A 22,946-nucleotide genomic window follows, 5' to 3' on the forward strand; every position below is an offset into this window, starting at 1 on the left:
CCTCGGCCCGTTTCCCTGGCAAACAAAAGTAAGCTACCCCGCTTCTGGATGGCAGATTGCAGGACGCACTTGGTACTATCAAACCAGCCCAACTTGGCACTGGTGCAACCATGGGTCTGGTCACCATCCTGCCTATCGTAGCTTTTCAGGAGCCAGCCGGTCACTCCCAGCCATAGGCCCCGAGACACAAACCTCGGCCCGTTTCCCTGGCAAACAAAAGTAAACTACCCGGCTTCTGGATGGCAGATTGCAGGAGCCACTTTGCACCATCAAACCAGCCCGACTTGGCACTGGTGCCACCTCTGGTCTGGGAACCATCCTGCGTATCGTGGATTCTAAGGAGTCAGCTGGCCACTCCCAGCCACAGGCCCCCAAACACAAACAACGACGCTTTTCCCTGGAAAACAAAACTGGCCTGCCAACTTTTTGATGGCAGATTGCAGGAGCCACTTGGTACTATCAAACCAGCCCAACTTGGCACTGGTGCCACCATGGGTCTGGTCACCATCCTGCCTATCGTAGCTTTTCAGGAGCCAGCCGGCCACTCCCAGCCATAGGCCGCCAGACACAAAGCTCTGCCCGTTTCCCTGGCAAACAAAAGTAAGCTACCCCGCTTCTGGATGGCAGATTGCAGGACGCACTTGGTACAGTCAAACCAGCCCAACTTGGCACTGGTGCCACCTCTGGTCTGGGAACCATCCTGCGTATCGTGGATTCTAAGGAGCCAGCCGGCCACTCCCAGCCATAGGCCGCCAGACACAAAGCTCTGCCCGTTTCCCTGGCAAACAAAAGTAAGCTGCCCCACTTCTGGATGGCAGATTGCAGGAGACACTTGGGACTATCAAACCAGCCCGACTTGGCACTGGTGCCACCTTGGCTCTGGGAACCATTCTGCCTATCGTGGATTTTCAGGGGCCAGCCGGCCACTCTCAGCCATAGGCCACCAAACACAAACCACGGCCCTTTACTCTGGTAAACAAAACTCCACTGCCCCTCTTCTGGATGGCAAATTGAAGGACGCACTTGGTACTACAAAACCAGCCCGACTTGGCACTGGTGCCACCTTGGGTCTGGTCACCATACTGCCTATCGTAGCTTTTCAGGAGCCAGCCGGTCACTCCCAGCCATAGGCCCCCAGACACAAAACTCGGCCCGTTCCCCTGGCAAGCAAAATTAAGATTCTGGATGGCAAATTGCAGGAGCCACATGGTACTATCAAACCAGCCAAACTTGGCACTTGTGCCACCTCTGGTCTGGGCACCATCCTGCCTATCGTAGCTTTTCAGGAGCCAGCCGGTCATTCCCAGCCACAGGCCCCCAAACACAAACAACGGCGCTTTTCCCTGGAAAACAAAACTGACCTGCCAACATTTGATGGCAGATTGCAGGAGACACTTTGCAACATAAAACCAGCCCGACTTGGCACTGCTGCCACGTTGGATCTGGGAAACATCCTGCCTATCGTGGATTTTCAGGAGCCAGCCGGTCACTCCCAGCCATAGCCCCCCAGACAAAAACCTCGGCCCGTTTCCCTGGCAAACAAAAGTAAGCTACCCCGCTTCTGGATGGCAGATTGCAGGACGCACTTGGTACTATCAAACCAGCCCAACTTGGCACTGGTGCAACCATGGGTCTGGTCACCATCCTGCCTATCGTAGCTTTTCAGGAGCCAGCCGGTCACTCCCAGCCATAGGCCCCGAGACACAAACCTCGGCCCGTTTCCCTGGCAAACAAAAGTAAACTACCCGGCTTCTGGATGGCAGATTGCAGGAGCCACTTTGCACCATCAAACCAGCCCGACTTGGCACTGGTGCCACCTCTGGTCTGGGAACCATCCTGCGTATCGTGGATTCTAAGGAGCCAGCTGGCCACTCCCAGCCACAGGCCCCCAAACACAAACAACGACGCTTTTCCCTGGAAAACAAAACTGGCCTGCCAACTTTTTGATGGCAGATTGCAGGAGCCACTTGGTACTATCAAACCAGCCCAACTTGGCACTGGTGCCACCATGGGTCTGGTCACCATCCTGCCTATCGTAGCTTTTCAGGAGCCAGCCGGCCACTCCCAGCCATAGGCCGCCAGACACAAAGCTCTGCCCGTTTCCCTGGCAAACAAAAGTAAGCTACCCCGCTTCTGGATGGCAGATTGCAGGACGCACTTGGTACAGTCAAACCAGCCCAACTTGGCACTGGTGCCACCTTGGGTCTGGTCACCATCCTGCCTATCGTAGCTTTTCAGGAGCCAGCCGGTCACTCCCAGCCATAGGCCCCCAGACACAAACCTCGGCCTGTTCCCCTGGCAAGCAAAATTAAGATACCCCGCTTCTGGATGGCAAATTGCAGGAGCCACTTCGTACTATCAAACCAGCCCAACTTGGCACTTGTGCCACCTCTGGTCTGGGCACCATCCTGCCTATCGTAGCTTTTCAGGAGCCAGCCGGTCATTCCCAGCCACAGGCCCCCAAACACAAACAACGGCGCTTTTCCCTGGAAAATAAAACTGACCTGCCAACATTTGATGGCAGATTGCAGGAGCCACTTGGTACTATCAAACCAGCCCGACTTGGCACTGGTGCCACCTTGGGTCTGGGAACCATCCTGCGTATCGTGGATTCTAATTAGCCAGCCGGTCACTCCCAGCCACAGGCCCCCAAACACAAACAACGGTGCTTTTCCCTGGAAAACAAAACTCGCCTGCCAGTTTTTTGATGGCAGATTGCAGGAGCCACTTGGTACTATCAAACCAGCCCAACTTGGCACTGCTGCAACCATGGGTCTGGTCACCATCCTGCCTATCGTAGCTTTTCAGGAGCCAGCCGGTCACTCATAGCCATAGGCCGCCAGACAGAAACCTCGGCCCGTTTCCCTGGCAAACAAAAGTAAGCTGCCCCGCTTCTGGATGGCAGATTGCAGGAGCCACTTGGTACTATCAAACCAGCCCGACTTGGCACTGGTGCCACCTTGGGTCTGGGAACCATGCTGCGTAACGTAGATTCTAAGGCGCCAGCCGCCCGCTCCCAGCCACATGCCCCCAAAGACAAACAACGGCGCTTTTCCCTGGAAAACAAAACTCGCCTGCCAACTTTTTGATGGCAGATTGCAGGAGCCACTTGGTACTATCAAACCAGCCCAACTTGGCACTGGTGCCACCATGGGTCTGGTCACCATCCTGCCTATCGTAGCTTTTCAGGAGCCAGCCGGTCACTCCCAGCCATAGGCCCCCAGACACAAACCTCGGCCCGTTTCCCTGGCAAACAAAAGTAAGCTGCCCCACTTCTGGATGGCAGATTGCAGGAGACACTTGGGACTATCAAACCAGCCCGACTTGGCACTGGTGCCACCTTGGCTCTGGGAACCATTCTGCCTATCGTGGATTTTCAGGGGCCAGCCGGCCACTCTCAGCCATAGGCCACCAAACACAAACCACGGCCCTTTACTCTGGTAAACAAAACTCCACTGCCCCTCTTCTGGATGGCAAATTGAAGGACGCACTTGGTACTACAAAACCAGCCCGACTTGGCACTGGTGCCACCTTGGGTCTGGTCACCATACTGCCTATCGTAGCTTTTCAGGAGCCAGCCGGTCACTCCCAGCCATAGGCCCCCAGACACAAAACTCGGCCCGTTCCCCTGGCAAGCAAAATTAAGATTCTGGATGGCAAATTGCAGGAGCCACATGGTACTATCAAACCAGCCAAACTTGGCACTTGTGCCACCTCTGGTCTGGGCACCATCCTGCCTATCGTAGCTTTTCAGGAGCCAGCCGGTCATTCCCAGCCACAGGCCCCCAAACACAAACAACGGCGCTTTTCCCTGGAAAACAAAACTGACCTGCCAACATTTGATGGCAGATTGCAGGAGACACTTTGCAACATAAAACCAGCCCGACTTGGCACTGCTGCCACGTTGGATCTGGGAAACATCCTGCCTATCGTGGATTTTCAGGAGCCAGCCGGTCACTCCCAGCCATAGCCCCCCAGACAAAAACCTCGGCCCGTTTCCCTGGCAAACAAAAGTAAGCTACCCCGCTTCTGGATGGCAGATTGCAGGACGCACTTGGTACTATCAAACCAGCCCAACTTGGCACTGGTGCAACCATGGGTCTGGTCACCATCCTGCCTATCGTAGCTTTTCAGGAGCCAGCCGGTCACTCCCAGCCATAGGCCCCGAGACACAAACCTCGGCCCGTTTCCCTGGCAAACAAAAGTAAACTACCCGGCTTCTGGATGGCAGATTGCAGGAGCCACTTTGCACCATCAAACCAGCCCGACTTGGCACTGGTGCCACCTCTGGTCTGGGAACCATCCTGCGTATCGTGGATTCTAAGGAGCCAGCTGGCCACTCCCAGCCACAGGCCCCCAAACACAAACAACGACGCTTTTCCCTGGAAAACAAAACTGGCCTGCCAACTTTTTGATGGCAGATTGCAGGAGCCACTTGGTACTATCAAACCAGCCCAACTTGGCACTGGTGCCACCATGGGTCTGGTCACCATCCTGCCTATCGTAGCTTTTCAGGAGCCAGCCGGCCACTCCCAGCCATAGGCCGCCAGACACAAAGCTCTGCCCGTTTCCCTGGCAAACAAAAGTAAGCTACCCCGCTTCTGGATGGCAGATTGCAGGAACCACTTGGTACTATCAAACCAGACCAACTTGGCACTGGTGCCACCTTGGGTCTGGGAACCATGCTGCGTATCGTGTGTTCTAATGATCCGGCCGGCCACTCCCAGCCACAGGCCCCCAAACACAAACAAAGGCGCTTTTCCCTGGAAAACAAAACTGGCCTGCCAACTTTTTGATGGCAGATTGCAGGAGCCACTTGGTACTATCAAACCAGCCCAACTTGGCACTGGTGCCACCATGGGTCTGGTCACCATCCTGCCTATCGTATCTTTTCAGGAGCCAGCCGGTCACTTCCAGCCATAGGCCCCGAGACACAAACCTCGGCCCGTTTCCCTGGCAAACAAAAGTAAGCTACCCCGCTTCTGGATGGCAGATTGCAGGAGCCACTTGGTACTATCAAACCAGCCCAACTTGCCACTGGTGCCACCATGGGTCATGTCATCATCCTGCCTATCGTAGCTTTTCAGGAGCCAGCCGGTCACTCCCAGCCATAGGCCCCCAGACACAAACCTCGGCCCGTTCCCCTGGCAAGCAAAATTAAGATACCCCGCTTCTGGATGGCAAATGGCAGGAGCCACATGGTACTATCAAACCAGCCCAACTTGGCACTTGTGCCACCTCTGGTCTGGGCACCATCCTGCCTATCGTAGCTTTTCAGGAGCCAGCCGGTCATTCCCAGCCACAGGCCCCCAAACACAAACAACGGCGCTTTTCCCTGGAAAACAAAACTGACCTGCCAACATTTGATGGCAGATTGCAGGAGACACTTTGCAACTTAAAACCAGCCCGACTTGGCACTGCTGCCATGTTGGATCTGGGAACCATCCCGCCTATCGTGGATTTTCAGGAGCCAGCCGGCCACTCCCAGCCACATGCCCCAAACACAAACAACAGCGCTTTCCCCTTGAAAACAAAACTCGCCTGCCAGCTTTTTGATGGCAGATTGCAGGAGCCACTTGGTACTATCAAACCAGCCCGACTTGGCACTGGTGCCACCATGGGTCTGGTAACCATCCTGCCTATCGTAGCTTTTCAGGAGCCAGCCAGTCACTCCCAGCCATAGGCCCCCAGACACAAACCTCGGCCTGTTTCCCTGGCAAACAAAATTAAGATACCCCGCTTCTGGATGGCAGATTGCAGGAGCCACTTTGCACCATCAAAATAACCCAACTTGGCACTGGTGCCACCTCTGGCCTGGGAACCATCCTGCGTATCGTGGATTCTATGCATCCCACCGGCCACTCCTAGCCACAGGCCCCCAAACACAAACAAGGGCGCTTTTCCCTGGAAAACAAAACTCGCCTGCCAACTTTTTGATGGCAGATTGCAGGAGCCACTTGGTACTATCAAACCAGCCCAACTTGGCACTGGTGCCACCATGGGTCTGGTCACCATCCTGCCTATCGTAGTTTTTCAGGAGCCAGCCGGTCATTCCCAGCCATAGACCCCCAGACACAAAGCTCGGCCCGTTTCCCTGGCAAACAAAAGTAAGCTGCCCCGCTTCTGGATGGCAGATTGCAGGCGCCACTTTGCGCTATCAAACCAGCCCGACTTGGCACTGGTGCCACCTTGGCTCTGGGAACCATGCTGCGTAACGTAGATTCTGAGACGACAGGCGGCCACTCCCAGCCACAGGCCCCCAAACACAAACAACGGCGCTTTTCCCTGGAAAACAAAACTCGCCTGCCAACTTTTTGATGGCAGATTGCAGGAGCCACTTGGTACTATCAAATCAGCCCAACTTGGCACTGGTGCCACCATGGGTCTGGCCACCATCCTGCCTATCGTAGCTTTTCAGGAGCCAGCCGGTCATTCCCAGCCTCAGGCCCCAAGAGAAAAACCTCGGCCCGTTTCCCTGGCAAACAAAAGTAAGCTGCCCCGCTTCTGGATGGCAGATTGCAGGAGCCACTTTGCACCATCAAACTGGCCCGACTTGTCACTGGTGCCACCTCAGGTCTGGGTACCATCCTGCGTATCGTGGATTCTAAGGATCCAGCCGGCCACTCCCAGCCACAGGCCCCCAAACACAAACAACGGTGCTTTTCCGTGGAAAACAAACCTCGCCTGCCAACTTTTTGATGGCAGATTACAGGAGCCACTTGGTACTATCAAACCAGCCCAAATTGGCACTGATGCCACCATGGGTCTGGTGACAATCCTGCCTATCGTAGCTTTTCAGGAGCCAGCCGGTCACTCCCAGCCATAGGCCGCCAGACACAAAACTCGGCCGTTTCCCTGGCAAACAAAAGTAAGCTGCCCCGCTTCTGGATGGCAGATTTCCGGAACCACTTGGTACTATCAAACCAGCCCGACTTGGCGCTGGTGCCACCTTGGGTCCGGGAACCATCCTGCGTATCGTGGATTCTAAGGAGGCAGCCGGCCACTCTTAGCCACAGGCCCCCAAACACAAACAACGACGCTTTTCCCTGGAAAACAAAACTCGCCTGCCAACTTTTTGATGGCAGATTGCAGGAGCCACTTGGTACTATCAAACCAGCCCAACTTGGCACTGCTGCCACCATGGGTCTGGTCACCATCCTGCCTATCGTAGCTTTTCTGGACCTAGCCGGTCACTCCCAGCCATAGGCCCCCAGACACAAACCTCGGCCCATTTCCCTGGCAAACAAAAGTAAGCTGCCCCGCTTCTGGATGGCAGATTGCAGGAACCACTTTGTACTATCAAGCCAGACCAACTTGGCACTGGTGCCACCTCTGGTCTGGGAACCATCCTGCGTATCCTGGGTTCAAAGGAGCCAGCCGGCCACTCCCAGTTACAGGCTTCCAAACACAAACAAAGGCGCTTTTCCCAGGAAAACAAAACTCGTCTGCCAAATTTTTGATGGCAGATTGCAGGAGCCACTTGGTACTATCAAACCAGCCCAACTTCGCACTGGTGCCACCTCTGGTCTGGGAACCATCCTGCCTAACGTAGCTTTTCAGGAGCCAGCCGGTCACTCCCAGCCATAGGCCCCGAGACACAAAGCTCGGCCCGATTCCCTGGCAAACAAAAGTAAGCTGCCCCGCTTCTGGATGGCAGATTGCTGGAGCTATTAATACTATCAAACCAGCCCGACTTGGCACTTGTGCCACCTTGGCTCTGGGAACCATCCTGCCTATCGTGGATTTTCAGGGCCCAGCCGGCCACTCTCAGCCATAGGCCACCAAACACAAACCACGGCCCTTTACTCTGGTAAACAAAACTCCACTGCCCCTCTTCTGGATGGCAAATTGAAGGACGCACTTGGTACTACAAAACCAGCCCGACTTGGCACTGGTGCCACCTTGGGTCTGGTCACCATACTGCCTATCGTAGCTTTTCAGGAGCCAGCCGGTCACTCCCAGCCATAGGCCGCCAGACACAAAGCTCTGCCCGTTTCCCTGACAAACAAAAGAAAGCTGCCCCGCTTCTGGATGGCAGATTGCAGGAGCCACTTGGTACTATCAAACCAGCCCGACTTGGCACTGGTGCCACCTTGGCTCTGGGAACCATCCTGCCTATCGTGGATTTTCAGGGGCCAGCCGGCCACTCTCAGCCATATGCCCCCAAACACAAACCACGGCCCTTTTCTCTGGCAAACAAAACTCAACTGCCCCTCTTCTGGATGGCAAATTGCAGGACGCACTTAGTCTACAAAAACCGCCCGACTTGGCACTGATGCCACCTTGGGTCAGGGAACCATCTTGCGTATCGGGCTTTTTAAGGAGCCAGCCGGCCACGCCCAGCCATATACCCCCAAAAACAACCACGGAACTTTTCTCCAGCAAAGAAAAATCTGCTCCCCCGCGTCTGGATGGCAGATTGCAGGAGCCACTTTGCACCATCAACCCAGCCCAACTTGGCACTGGTGCCACCTTGGATCTGGGAACCATTCTGCCTATCGTGGATTTTCAGGGGCCAGCCGGCCACTCTCAGCCATAGGCCACCAAACACAAACCACGGCCCTTTACGCTGGTAAACAAAACTCCACTGCCCCTCTTCTGGATGGCAAATTGAAGGACGCACTTGGTACTACAAAACCAGCCCGACTTGGCACTGGTGCCACCTTGGGTCTGGTCACCATACTGCCTATCGTAGCTTTTCAGGAGCCAGCCGGTCACTCCCAGCTATAGGCCCCCAGACACAAAACTCGGCCCGTTCCCCTGGCAAGCAAAATTAAGATTCTGGATGGCAAATTGCAGGAGCCACATGGTACTATCAAACCAGCCCAACTTGGCACTTGTGCCACCTCTGGTCTGGGCACCATCCTGCCTATCGTAGCTTTTCAGGAGCCAGCCGGTCATTCCCAGCCACAGGCCCCCAAACACAAACAACGGCGCTTTTCCCTGGAAAATAAAACTGACCTGCCAACATTTGATGGCAGATTGCAGGAGACACTTTGCAATATAAAACCAGCCCGACTTGGCACTGCTGCCACTTTTGATCTGGGAACCATCCTGCCTATCGTGGATTTTCAGGGGTCAGCCGGCCACTCTCAGCCATATGCCCTCAAACACAAACCAGGGCCCTTTTCTCTGGCAAACAAAACTCAATTACCCCTCTTCTGGACGGCAAATGGCAGGACGCACTTGGTACTACAAAAACAGCCCAACTTGGCACTGGTGCCACCTTGGGTCTGGGAACCATCCTGCGTATCGAGCTTTTTAAGGAGCCAGCCGGCCACTCCCAGCCACATGCCCCCAAAAACGAACCACGGACTTGTTCTCTGGCAAACAAAAATGAGCTGCCCCGCGTCGGGATGGCAGATTGCAGGAGCCACTTTGCACCATCAAACCACTCCGACTTGGCACTGGTGCCACCTTGGGTCTGGGAACCATTCTGCCTATCGTGGCTTTTCAGGGGCCAGCCGGCCACTCTGAGCCATAGGCCCCCAAAAAAAAACCACGGCCCTTTTCTCTGGCAAACAAAACTCAGCTGCCCCGCTTCTGGATGGCAGATTGCAGGACGCACTTGGTACAGTCAAACCAGCCCAACTTGGCACTGGTGCCACCTTGGGTCTGGTCACCATACTGCCTATCGTAGCTTTTCAGGAGCCAGCCGGTCACTCCCAGCCATAGGCCCCCAGACACAAACCTCGGCCTGTTCCCCTGGCAAGCAAAATTAAGATACCCCGCTTCTGGATGGCAAATTGCAGGAGCCACTTCGTACTATCAAACCAGCCCAACTTGGCACTTGTGCCACCTCTGGTCTGGGCACCATCCTGCCTATCGTAGCTTTTCAGGAGCCAGCCGGTCATTCCCAGCCACAGGCCCCCAAACACAAACAACGGCGCTTTTCCCTGGAAAATAAAACTGACCTGCCAACATTTGATGGCAGATTGCAGGAGCCACTTGGTACTATCAAACCAGCCCGACTTGGCACTGGTGCCACCTTGGGTCTGGGAACCATCCTGCGTATCGTGGATTCTAATTAGCCAGCCGGTCACTCCCAGCCACAGGCCCCCAAACACAAACAACGGTGCTTTTCCCTGGAAAACAAAACTCGCCTGCCAGTTTTTTGATGGCAGATTGCAGGAGCCACTTGGTACTATCAAACCAGCCCAACTTGGCACTGCTGCAACCATGGGTCTGGTCACCATCCTGCCTATCGTAGCTTTTCAGGAGCCAGCCGGTCACTCATAGCCATAGGCCGCCAGACAGAAACCTCGGCCCGTTTCCCTGGCAAACAAAAGTAAGCTGCCCCGCTTCTGGATGGCAGATTGCAGGAGCCACTTGGTACTATCAAACCAGCCCGACTTGGCACTGGTGCCACCTTGGGTCTGGGAACCATGCTGCGTAACGTAGATTCTAAGGCGCCAGCCGCCCGCTCCCAGCCACATGCCCCCAAAGACAAACAACGGCGCTTTTCCCTGGAAAACAAAACTCGCCTGCCAACTTTTTGATGGCAGATTGCAGGAGCCACTTGGTACTATCAAACCAGCCCAACTTGGCACTGGTGCCACCATGGGTCTGGTCACCATCCTGCCTATCGTAGCTTTTCAGGAGCCAGCCGGTCACTCCCAGCCATAGGCCCCCAGACACAAACCTCGGCCCGTTTCCCTGGCAAACAAAAGTAAGCTGCCCCACTTCTGGATGGCAGATTGCAGGAGACACTTGGGACTATCAAACCAGCCCGACTTGGCACTGGTGCCACCTTGGCTCTGGGAACCATTCTGCCTATCGTGGATTTTCAGGGGCCAGCCGGCCACTCTCAGCCATAGGCCACCAAACACAAACCACGGCCCTTTACTCTGGTAAACAAAACTCCACTGCCCCTCTTCTGGATGGCAAATTGAAGGACGCACTTGGTACTACAAAACCAGCCCGACTTGGCACTGGTGCCACCTTGGGTCTGGTCACCATACTGCCTATCGTAGCTTTTCAGGAGCCAGCCGGTCACTCCCAGCCATAGGCCCCCAGACACAAAACTCGGCCCGTTCCCCTGGCAAGCAAAATTAAGATTCTGGATGGCAAATTGCAGGAGCCACATGGTACTATCAAACCAGCCAAACTTGGCACTTGTGCCACCTCTGGTCTGGGCACCATCCTGCCTATCGTAGCTTTTCAGGAGCCAGCCGGTCATTCCCAGCCACAGGCCCCCAAACACAAACAACGGCGCTTTTCCCTGGAAAACAAAACTGACCTGCCAACATTTGATGGCAGATTGCAGGAGACACTTTGCAACATAAAACCAGCCCGACTTGGCACTGCTGCCACGTTGGATCTGGGAAACATCCTGCCTATCGTGGATTTTCAGGAGCCAGCCGGTCACTCCCAGCCATAGCCCCCCAGACAAAAACCTCGGCCCGTTTCCCTGGCAAACAAAAGTAAGCTACCCCGCTTCTGGATGGCAGATTGCAGGACGCACTTGGTACTATCAAACCAGCCCAACTTGGCACTGGTGCAACCATGGGTCTGGTCACCATCCTGCCTATCGTAGCTTTTCAGGAGCCAGCCGGTCACTCCCAGCCATAGGCCCCGAGACACAAACCTCGGCCCGTTTCCCTGGCAAACAAAAGTAAACTACCCGGCTTCTGGATGGCAGATTGCAGGAGCCACTTTGCACCATCAAACCAGCCCGACTTGGCACTGGTGCCACCTCTGGTCTGGGAACCATCCTGCGTATCGTGGATTCTAAGGAGCCAGCTGGCCACTCCCAGCCACAGGCCCCCAAACACAAACAACGACGCTTTTCCCTGGAAAACAAAACTGGCCTGCCAACTTTTTGATGGCAGATTGCAGGAGCCACTTGGTACTATCAAACCAGCCCAACTTGGCACTGGTGCCACCATGGGTCTGGTCACCATCCTGCCTATCGTAGCTTTTCAGGAGCCAGCCGGCCACTCCCAGCCATAGGCCGCCAGACACAAAGCTCTGCCCGTTTCCCTGGCAAACAAAAGTAAGCTACCCCGCTTCTGGATGGCAGATTGCAGGACGCACTTGGTACAGTCAAACCAGCCCAACTTGGCACTGGTGCCACCTCTGGTCTGGGAACCATCCTGCGTATCGTGGATTCTAAGGAGCCAGCCGGCCACTCCCAGCCATAGGCCGCCAGACACAAAGCTCTGCCCGTTTCCCTGGCAAACAAAAGTAAGCTGCCCCACTTCTGGATGGCAGATTGCAGGAGACACTTGGGACTATCAAACCAGCCCGACTTGGCACTGGTGCCACCTTGGCTCTGGGAACCATTCTGCCTATCGTGGATTTTCAGGGGCCAGCCGGCCACTCTCAGCCATAGGCCACCAAACACAAACCACGGCCCTTTACTCTGGTAAACAAAACTCCACTGCCCCTCTTCTGGATGGCAAATTGAAGGACGCACTTGGTACTACAAAACCAGCCCGACTTGGCACTGGTGCCACCTTGGGTCTGGTCACCATACTGCCTATCGTAGCTTTTCAGGAGCCAGCCGGTCACTCCCAGCCATAGGCCCCCAGACACAAAACTCGGCCCGTTCCCCTGGCAAGCAAAATTAAGATTCTGGATGGCAAATTGCAGGAGCCACATGGTACTATCAAACCAGCCAAACTTGGCACTTGTGCCACCTCTGGTCTGGGCACCATCCTGCCTATCGTAGCTTTTCAGGAGCCAGCCGGTCATTCCCAGCCACAGGCCCCCAAACACAAACAACGGCGCTTTTCCCTGGAAAACAAAACTGACCTGCCAACATTTGATGGCAGATTGCAGGAGACACTTTGCAACATAAAACCAGCCCGACTTGGCACTGCTGCCACGTTGGATCTGGGAAACATCCTGCCTATCGTGGATTTTCAGGAGCCAGCCGGTCACTCCCAGCCATAGCCCCCCAGACAAAAACCTCGGCCCGTTTCCCTGGCAAACAAAAGTAAGCTACCCCGCTTCTGGATGGCAGATTGCAGGACGCACTTGGTACTATCAAACCAGCCCAACTTGGCACTGGTGCAACCATGGGTCTGGTCACCATCCTGCCTATCGTAGCTTTTCAGGAGCCAGCCGGTCACTCCCAGCCATAGGCCCCGAGACACAAACCTCGGCCCGTTTCCCTGGCAAACAAAAGTAAACTACCCGGCTTCTGGATGGCAGATTGCAGGAGCCACTTTGCACCATCAAACCAGCCCGACTTGGCACTGGTGCCACCTCTGGTCTGGGAACCATCCTGCGTATCGTGGATTCTAAGGAGCCAGCTGGCCACTCCCAGCCACAGGCCCCCAAACACAAACAACGACGCTTTTCCCTGGAAAACAAAACTGGCCTGCCAACTTTTTGATGGCAGATTGCAGGAGCCACTTGGTACTATCAAACCAGCCCAACTTGGCACTGGTGCCACCATGGGTCTGGTCACCATCCTGCCTATCGTAGCTTTTCAGGAGCCAGCCGGCCACTCCCAGCCATAGGCCGCCAGACACAAAGCTCTGCCCGTTTCCCTGGCAAACAAAAGTAAGCTACCCCGCTTCTGGATGGCAGATTGCAGGACGCACTTGGTACAGTCAAACCAGCCCAACTTGGCACTGGTGCCACCTTGGGTCTGGTCACCATCCTGCCTATCGTAGCTTTTCAGGAGCCAGCCGGTCACTCCCAGCCATAGGCCCCCAGACACAAACCTCGGCCTGTTCCCCTGGCAAGCAAAATTAAGATACCCCGCTTCTGGATGGCAAATTGCAGGAGCCACTTCGTACTATCAAACCAGCCCAACTTGGCACTTGTGCCACCTCTGGTCTGGGCACCATCCTGCCTATCGTAGCTTTTCAGGAGCCAGCCGGTCATTCCCAGCCACAGGCCCCCAAACACAAACAACGGCGCTTTTCCCTGGAAAATAAAACTGACCTGCCAACATTTGATGGCAGATTGCAGGAGCCACTTGGTACTATCAAACCAGCCCGACTTGGCACTGGTGCCACCTTGGGTCTGGGAACCATCCTGCGTATCGTGGATTCTAATTAGCCAGCCGGTCACTCCCAGCCACAGGCCCCCAAACACAAACAACGGTGCTTTTCCCTGGAAAACAAAACTCGCCTGCCAGTTTTTTGATGGCAGATTGCAGGAGCCACTTGGTACTATCAAACCAGCCCAACTTGGCACTGCTGCAACCATGGGTCTGGTCACCATCCTGCCTATCGTAGCTTTTCAGGAGCCAGCCGGTCACTCATAGCCATAGGCCGCCAGACAGAAACCTCGGCCCGTTTCCCTGGCAAACAAAAGTAAGCTGCCCCGCTTCTGGATGGCAGATTGCAGGAGCCACTTGGTACTATCAAACCAGCCCGACTTGGCACTGGTGCCACCTTGGGTCTGGGAACCATGCTGCGTAACGTAGATTCTAAGGCGCCAGCCGCCCGCTCCCAGCCACATGCCCCCAAAGACAAACAACGGCGCTTTTCCCTGGAAAACAAAACTCGCCTGCCAACTTTTTGATGGCAGATTGCAGGAGCCACTTGGTACTATCAAACCAGCCCAACTTGGCACTGGTGCCACCATGGGTCTGGTCACCATCCTGCCTATCGTAGCTTTTCAGGAGCCAGCCGGTCACTCCCAGCCATAGGCCCCCAGACACAAACCTCGGCCCGTTTCCCTGGCAAACAAAAGTAAGCTGCCCCACTTCTGGATGGCAGATTGCAGGAGACACTTGGGACTATCAAACCAGCCCGACTTGGCACTGGTGCCACCTTGGCTCTGGGAACCATTCTGCCTATCGTGGATTTTCAGGGGCCAGCCGGCCACTCTCAGCCATAGGCCACCAAACACAAACCACGGCCCTTTACTCTGGTAAACAAAACTCCACTGCCCCTCTTCTGGATGGCAAATTGAAGGACGCACTTGGTACTACAAAACCAGCCCGACTTGGCACTGGTGCCACCTTGGGTCTGGTCACCATACTGCCTATCGTAGCTTTTCAGGAGCCAGCCGGTCACTCCCAGCCATAGGCCCCCAGACACAAAACTCGGCCCGTTCCCCTGGCAAGCAAAATTAAGATTCTGGATGGCAAATTGCAGGAGCCACATGGTACTATCAAACCAGCCAAACTTGGCACTTGTGCCACCTCTGGTCTGGGCACCATCCTGCCTATCGTAGCTTTTCAGGAGCCAGCCGGTCATTCCCAGCCACAGGCCCCCAAACACAAACAACGGCGCTTTTCCCTGGAAAACAAAACTGACCTGCCAACATTTGATGGCAGATTGCAGGAGACACTTTGCAACATAAAACCAGCCCGACTTGGCACTGCTGCCACGTTGGATCTGGGAAACATCCTGCCTATCGTGGATTTTCAGGAGCCAGCCGGTCACTCCCAGCCATAGCCCCCCAGACAAAAACCTCGGCCCGTTTCCCTGGCAAACAAAAGTAAGCTACCCCGCTTCTGGATGGCAGATTGCAGGACGCACTTGGTACTATCAAACCAGCCCAACTTGGCACTGGTGCAACCATGGGTCTGGTCACCATCCTGCCTATCGTAGCTTTTCAGGAGCCAGCCGGTCACTCCCAGCCATAGGCCCCGAGACACAAACCTCGGCCCGTTTCCCTGGCAAACAAAAGTAAACTACCCGGCTTCTGGATGGCAGATTGCAGGAGCCACTTTGCACCATCAAACCAGCCCGACTTGGCACTGGTGCCACCTCTGGTCTGGGAACCATCCTGCGTATCGTGGATTCTAAGGAGCCAGCTGGCCACTCCCAGCCACAGGCCCCCAAACACAAACAACGACGCTTTTCCCTGGAAAACAAAACTGGCCTGCCAACTTTTTGATGGCAGATTGCAGGAGCCACTTGGTACTATCAAACCAGCCCAACTTGGCACTGGTGCCACCATGGGTCTGGTCACCATCCTGCCTATCGTAGCTTTTCAGGAGCCAGCCGGCCACTCCCAGCCATAGGCCGCCAGACACAAAGCTCTGCCCGTTTCCCTGGCAAACAAAAGTAAGCTACCCCGCTTCTGGATGGCAGATTGCAGGAACCACTTGGTACTATCAAACCAGACCAACTTGGCACTGGTGCCACCTTGGGTCTGGGAACCATGCTGCGTATCGTGTGTTCTAATGATCCGGCCGGCCACTCCCAGCCACAGGCCCCCAAACACAAACAAAGGCGCTTTTCCCTGGAAAACAAAACTGGCCTGCCAACTTTTTGATGGCAGATTGCAGGAGCCACTTGGTACTATCAAACCAGCCCAACTTGGCACTGGTGCCACCATGGGTCTGGTCACCATCCTGCCTATCGTATCTTTTCAGGAGCCAGCCGGTCACTTCCAGCCATAGGCCCCGAGACACAAACCTCGGCCCGTTTCCCTGGCAAACAAAAGTAAGCTACCCCGCTTCTGGATGGCAGATTGCAGGAGCCACTTGGTACTATCAAACCAGCCCGACTTGGCACTGGTGCCACCATGGGTCTGGTAACCATCCTGCCTATCGTAGCTTTTCAGGAGCCAGCCAGTCACTCCCAGCCATAGGCCCCCAGACACAAACCTCGGCCTGTTTCCCTGGCAAACAAAATTAAGATACCCCGCTTCTGGATGGCAGATTGCAGGAGCCACTTTGCACCATCAAAATAACCCAACTTGGCACTGGTGCCACCTCTGGCCTGGGAACCATCCTGCGTATCGTGGATTCTATGCATCCCACCGGCCACTCCTAGCCACAGGCCCCCAAACACAAACAAGGGCGCTTTTCCCTGGAAAACAAAACTCGCCTGCCAACTTTTTGATGGCAGATTGCAGGAGCCACTTGGTACTATCAAACCAGCCCAACTTGGCACTGGTGCCACCATGGGTCTGGTCACCATCCTGCCTATCGTAGTTTTTCAGGAGCCAGCCGGTCATTCCCAGCCATAGACCCCCAGACACAAAGCTCGGCCCGTTTCCCTGGCAAACAAAAGTAAGCTGCCCCGCTTCTGGATGGCAGATTGCAGGCGCCACTTTGCGCTATCAAACCAGCCCGACTTGGCACTGGTGCCACCTTGGCTCTGGGAACCATGCTGCGTAACGTAGATTCTAAGGCGCCAGGCGGCCACTCCCAGCCACAGGCCCCCAAACACAAACAACGGCGCTTTTCCCTGGAAAACAAAACTCGCCTGCCAACTTTTTGATGGCAGATTGCAGGAGCCACTTGGTACTATCAAATCAGCCCAACTTGGCACTGGTGCCACCATGGGTCTGGCCACCATCCTGCCTATCGTAGCTTTTCAGGAGCCAGCCGGTCATTCCCAGCCTCAGGCCCCAAGAGAAAAACCTCGGCCCGTTTCCCTGGCAAACAAAAGTAAGCTGCCCCGCTTCTGGATGGCAGATTGCAGGAGCCACTTTGCACCATCAAACTGGCCCGACTTGTCACTGGTGCCACCTCAGGTCTGGGTACCATCCTGCGTATCGTGGATTCTAAGGATCCAGCCGGCCACTCCCAGCCACAGGCCCCCAAACACAAACAACGGTGCTTTTCCGTGGAAAACAAACCTCGCCTGCCAACTTTTTGATGGCAGATTACAGGAGCCACTTGGTACTATCAAACCAGCCCAAATTGGCACTGATGCCACCATGGGTCTGGTGACAATCCTGCCTATCGTAGCTTTTCAGGAGCCAGCCGGTCACTCCCAGCCATAGGCCGCCAGACACAAAACTCGGCCGTTTCCCTGGCAAACAAAAGTAAGCTGCCCCGCTTCTGGATGGCAGATTTCCGGAACCACTTGGTACTATCAAACCAGCCCGACTTGGCGCTGGTGCCACCTTGGGTCCGGGAACCATCCTGCGTATCGTGGATTCTAAGGAGGCAGCCGGCCACTCTTAGCCACAGGCCCCCAAACACAAACAACGACGCTTTTCCCTGGAAAACAAAACTCGCCTGCCAACTTTTTGATGGCAGATTGCAGGAGCCACTTGGTACTATCAAACCAGCCCAACTTGGCACTGCTGCCACCATGGGTCTGGTCACCATCCTGCCTATCGTAGCTTTTCTGGACCTAGCCGGTCACTCCCAGCCATAGGCCCCCAGACACAAACCTCGGCCCGTTTCCCTGGCAAACAAAAGTAAGCTGCCCCGCTTCTGGATGGCAGATTGCAGGAACCACTTTGTACTATCAAGCCAGACCAACTTGGCACTGGTGCCACCTCTGGTCTGGGAACCATCCTGCGTATCGTGGATTCTAAGGAGCCAGCCGGCCACTCCCAGTTACAGGCTTCCAAACACAAACAAAGGCGCTTTTCCCAGGAAAACAAAACTCGTCTGCCAAATTTTTGATGGCAGATTGCAGGAGCCACTTGGTACTATCAAACCAGCCCAACTTCGCACTGGTGCCACCTCTGGTCTGGGAACCATCCTGCCTAACGTAGCTTTTCAGGAGCCAGCCGGTCACTCCCAGCCATAGGCCCCGAGACACAAAGCTCGGCCCGATTCCCTGGCAAACAAAAGTAAGCTGCCCCGCTTCTGGATGGCAGATTGCTGGAGCTATTAATACTATCAAACCAGCCCGACTTGGCACTTGTGCCACCTTGGCTCTGGGAACCATCCTGCCTATCGTGGATTTTCAGGGCCCAGCCGGCCACTCTCAGCCATAGGCCACCAAACACAAACCACGGCCCTTTACTCTGGTAAACAAAACTCAACTGCCCCTCTTCTGGATGGCAAATTGAAGGACGCACTTGGTACTACAAAACCAGCCCGACTTGGCACTGGTGCCACCTTGGGTCTGGTCACCATACTGCCTATCGTAGCTTTTCAGGAGCCAGCCGGTCACTCCCAGCCATAGGCCGCCAGACACAAAGCTCTGCCCGTTTCCCTGACAAACAAAAGAAAGCTGCCCCGCTTCTGGATGGCAGATTGCAGGAGCCACTTGGTACTATCAAACCAGCCCGACTTGGCACTGGTGCCACCTTGGCTCTGGGAACCATCCTGCCTATCGTGGATTTTCAGGGGCCAGCCGGCCACTCTCAGCCATATGCCCCCAAACACAAACCACGGTCCTTTTCTCTGGCAAACAAAACTCAACTGCCCCTCTTCTGGATGGCAAATTGCAGGACGCACTTAGTACTACGAAAACCGCCCAACTTGGCACTGATGCCACCTTGGGTCAGGGAACCATCCTGCGTATCGGGCTTTTTAAGGAGCCAGCCGGCCACGCCCAGCCATATACCCCCAAAAAAAACCACGGAACTTTTCTCCAGCAAACAAAAATCTGCTGCCCCGCGTCTGGATGGCAGATTGCAGGAGCCACTTTGCACCACCAACCCAGCCCAACTTGGCACTGGTGCCACCTTGGATCTGGGAACCATTCTGCCTATCGTGGATTTTCAGGGGCCAGCCGGGCACTCTCTACCATAGGCCACCAAACACAAACCACGGCACTTTACTCTGGTAAACAAAACTCCACTGCCCCTCTTCTGGATGGCAAATTGAAGGACGCACTTGGTACTACAAAACCAGCCAGACTTGGCACTGGTGCCACCTTGGGTCTGGTCACCATACTGCCTATCGTAGCTTTTCAGGAGCCAGCCGGTCACTCCCAGCCATAGGCCCCCAGACACAAACCTCGGCCCGTTCCCCTGGCAAGCAAAATTAAGATACCCCGCTTCTGGATGGCAAATTGCAGGAGCCACATGGTACTATCAAACCAGCCCAACTTGGCACTTGTGCCACCTCTGGTCTGGGCACCATCCTGCCTATCGTAGCTTTTCAGGAGCCAGCCGGTCATTCCCAGCCACAGGCCCCCAAACACAAACAACGGCGCTTTTCCCTGGAAAATAAAACTGACCTGCCAACATTTGATGGCAGATTGCAGGAGACACTTTGCAACATAAAACCAGCCCGACTTGGCACTGCTGCCACGTTGGATCTGGGAACCATCCTGCCTATCGTGGATTTTCAGGAGCCAGCCGGTCACTCCCAGCCATAGCCCCCCAGACAAAAACCTCGGCCCGTTTCCCTGGCAAACAAAAGTAAGCTACCCCGCTTCTGGATGGCAGATTGCAGGATGCACTTGGTACTATCAAACCAGCCCAACTTGGCACTGGTGCCACCTTGGGTCTGTGAACCATCCTGCGTATCGTGGATTCTAATTAGCCAGCCGGTCACTCCCAGCCACAGGCCCCCAAACACAAACAACGGTGCTTTTCCCTGGAAAACAAAACTCGCCTGCCATTTTTTTGATGGCAGATTGCAGGAGCCACTTGGTACTATCAAACCAGCCCAACTTGGCACTGCTGCAACCATGGGTCTGGTCACCATCCTGCCTATCGTAGCTTTTCAGGAGCCAGCCGGTCACTCCCAGCCATAGGCCGCCAGACACAAAGCTCGGCCCGTTTCCCTGGCAAACAAAAGTAAGCTGCCCCGCTTCTGGATGGCAGATTGCAGGAGCCACTTTGCACCATCAAACTATCCCGACTTGGCACTGGTGCCACCTCGGGTCTGGGAACAATCCTGCGTAACGTAGATTCTAAGGCGCCAGCCGGCCACTCCCAGCCACAGGCCCCCAAAGACAAACAACGGCGCTTTTCCCTGGAAAACAAAACTCGCCTGCCAACTTTTTGATGGCAGATTGCAGGAGCCACTTGGTACTATCAAACCAGCCCAACTTGGCACTGGTGCCACCACTGGTCTGGGAACCATCCTGCGTATTGTGGATTCTAAGGAGCCAGCCGGCCACTCCCAGCCACAGGACCCCAGACACAAAGCTCTGCCCGTTTCCCTGACAAACAAAATTAAGCTACCCCGCTTCTGGATGGCAGATTGCAGGAGCTATTTAGTACTATCAAACCAGCCCGACTTGGCGCTTGTGCCACCTTGGCTCTGGGAACCATCCTGCCTATTGTGGATTTTGTGGGGTCAGCCGGCCACTCTCAGCCATATGCCCTCAAACAGAAACCACGGCCCTTTTCTCTGGCAAACAAAACTCAACTGCCCCACTTCTGGAAGGCAAATTGCAGGACGCACTTGGGACTACAAAAACAGCCCAACTTGGCACTGGTGCCACCTTGGGTCTGGGAACCATTCTGCCTATCGTGGATTTTCAGGGGCCAGCCGGCCACTCTGAGCCATAGCCCCCAAACAAAAACCACGGCCCTTTTCCCTGGAAAACAAAACTCAGCTGCCCCACTTCTGCATGGCAGATTGCAGGACGCACTTGGTACTATCAAACCAGCCCAACTTGGCACTGGTGTCACCATGGGCCTGGTCACCATCCTACCTATCGTAGCTTTTCAGGAGCCAGCCGGTCACTCCCAGCCATAGGCCCCCAGACACAAACCTCGGCCCGTTTCCCTGGCAAACAAAAGTAAGCTGCCCCGCTTCTGGATGGCAGATTGCAGGAGCCATTTGTTACTATCAAATCAGCCCGACTTGGCACTGGTGCCACCTCTGGTCTGGGAACCATCCTGCGTATCGTGGATTCTAAGGAGCCAGCCGGCCACTCCCAGCCACAGGACCCCATTCACAAAGCTCTGCCCGTTTCCCTGACAAACAAAATTAAGCTACCCCGCTTCTGGATGGCAGATTGCAGGAGCTATTTAGTACTATCAAACCAGCCCGACTTGGCGCTTGTGCCACCTTGGCTCTGGGAACCATCCTGCCTATTGTGGATTTTGTGGGGTCAGCCGGCCACTCTCAGCCATATGCCCTCAAACAGAAACCACGGCCCTTTTCTCTGGCAAACAAAACTCAACTGCCCCTCTTTTGGAAGGCAAATTGCAGGACGCACTTGGTACTACAAAAACAGCCCAACTTGGCACTGGTGCCACCTTGGGTCTGGGAACCATTCTGCCTTTTGTGGATTTTCAGGGGCCAGCCGGCCACTCTGAGCCATAGTTCCCAAACAAAAACCACGGCCCTTTTCCCTGGAAAACAAAACTCAGCTGCCCCACTTCTGCATGGCAGATTGCAGGAGCCACTTGGTACTATCAAACCAGCCCAACTTGGCACTGGTGTCACCATGGGCCTGGTCACCATCCTGCCTATCGTAGCCTTTTGTGGAAGGGGCTAGCAGCGGGCCTGTTAGCTAAAGGAGCGAGAAGTAAGAAGAAGAAGAAGCTGATAAGGAGCTTTCTCCAAGGCCGTAACCAAGGAGATCGAGAGAAGGAAGATAAGAACATTCTTCAGCTGGATGAAGCATTTTTAGAAAGTTAGGTGGAGTCAGAGTAACTTTTCACCAATGGCATGGTATTGAATTATTGTGGCCAATAGCTAAGGTAGAGGAAGGGTAAACAACTGGAAAGTGTATAAAAGATCAGCCATTTTCATTAATAAACTGTTGCCAAGTGTTACTAACTGAGACTGCTTGTGGTCTCTGCTTTGTGTCGTGACCGCCTCGACTGCGACATTTTGGTGACGCCGACGTGATAAGAACAAAGTCGGTGGGGGCCCATACGGGGTCCTAGTAATTGGCAACCGTGACCCACTGGGACGTAGTGGGGGAGGCGGCGTTGGTGCAGCTGAGAGTGGCAGGTGGAAGCCACAGGGAGGTCCGGACCTGATTCCCTTCAATCAAGACACCTGGAAGTAGGTGAGCCACCAACTAGTAATAATGGGACAAAATTTATCTAAAGAGGAAGAAAGTGTTCTGTCTACATGGAAAGTTTTGTTAAGAAATAAGGGAATTAATACGTCAGACTATGAGCTTCGTAATATATTGCTGTGGGCTAAATCACAGAATTTTGACACTGATCCCAAAACAGCATTTAGTGTTAAGGCATGGAAGAAAGTCGGGGACAGACTTTGGCAAGTTATTCGAGTGGGAGATAAAACAGCTGTTGATTTAGCAGTAACCTGGAACTCGCTCTTTGAGGCTTTAAAGGAATGGAGAATAGAGAGAGAAACGGAGCAAGATGCGGACGAAGAGTCGGGGCTGATATCTGACGGGGGGGCTGAGGTAGAAGGGGGCTCTGATGGGGAACTTGGTGAAGAAAGTTCG

The sequence above is a fragment of the Melospiza georgiana genome, chromosome 1 (assembly GCF_028018845.1).
Source record: "Melospiza georgiana isolate bMelGeo1 chromosome 1, bMelGeo1.pri, whole genome shotgun sequence".
NCBI classification, from domain to species: Eukaryota; Metazoa; Chordata; class Aves; order Passeriformes; family Passerellidae; genus Melospiza; species Melospiza georgiana.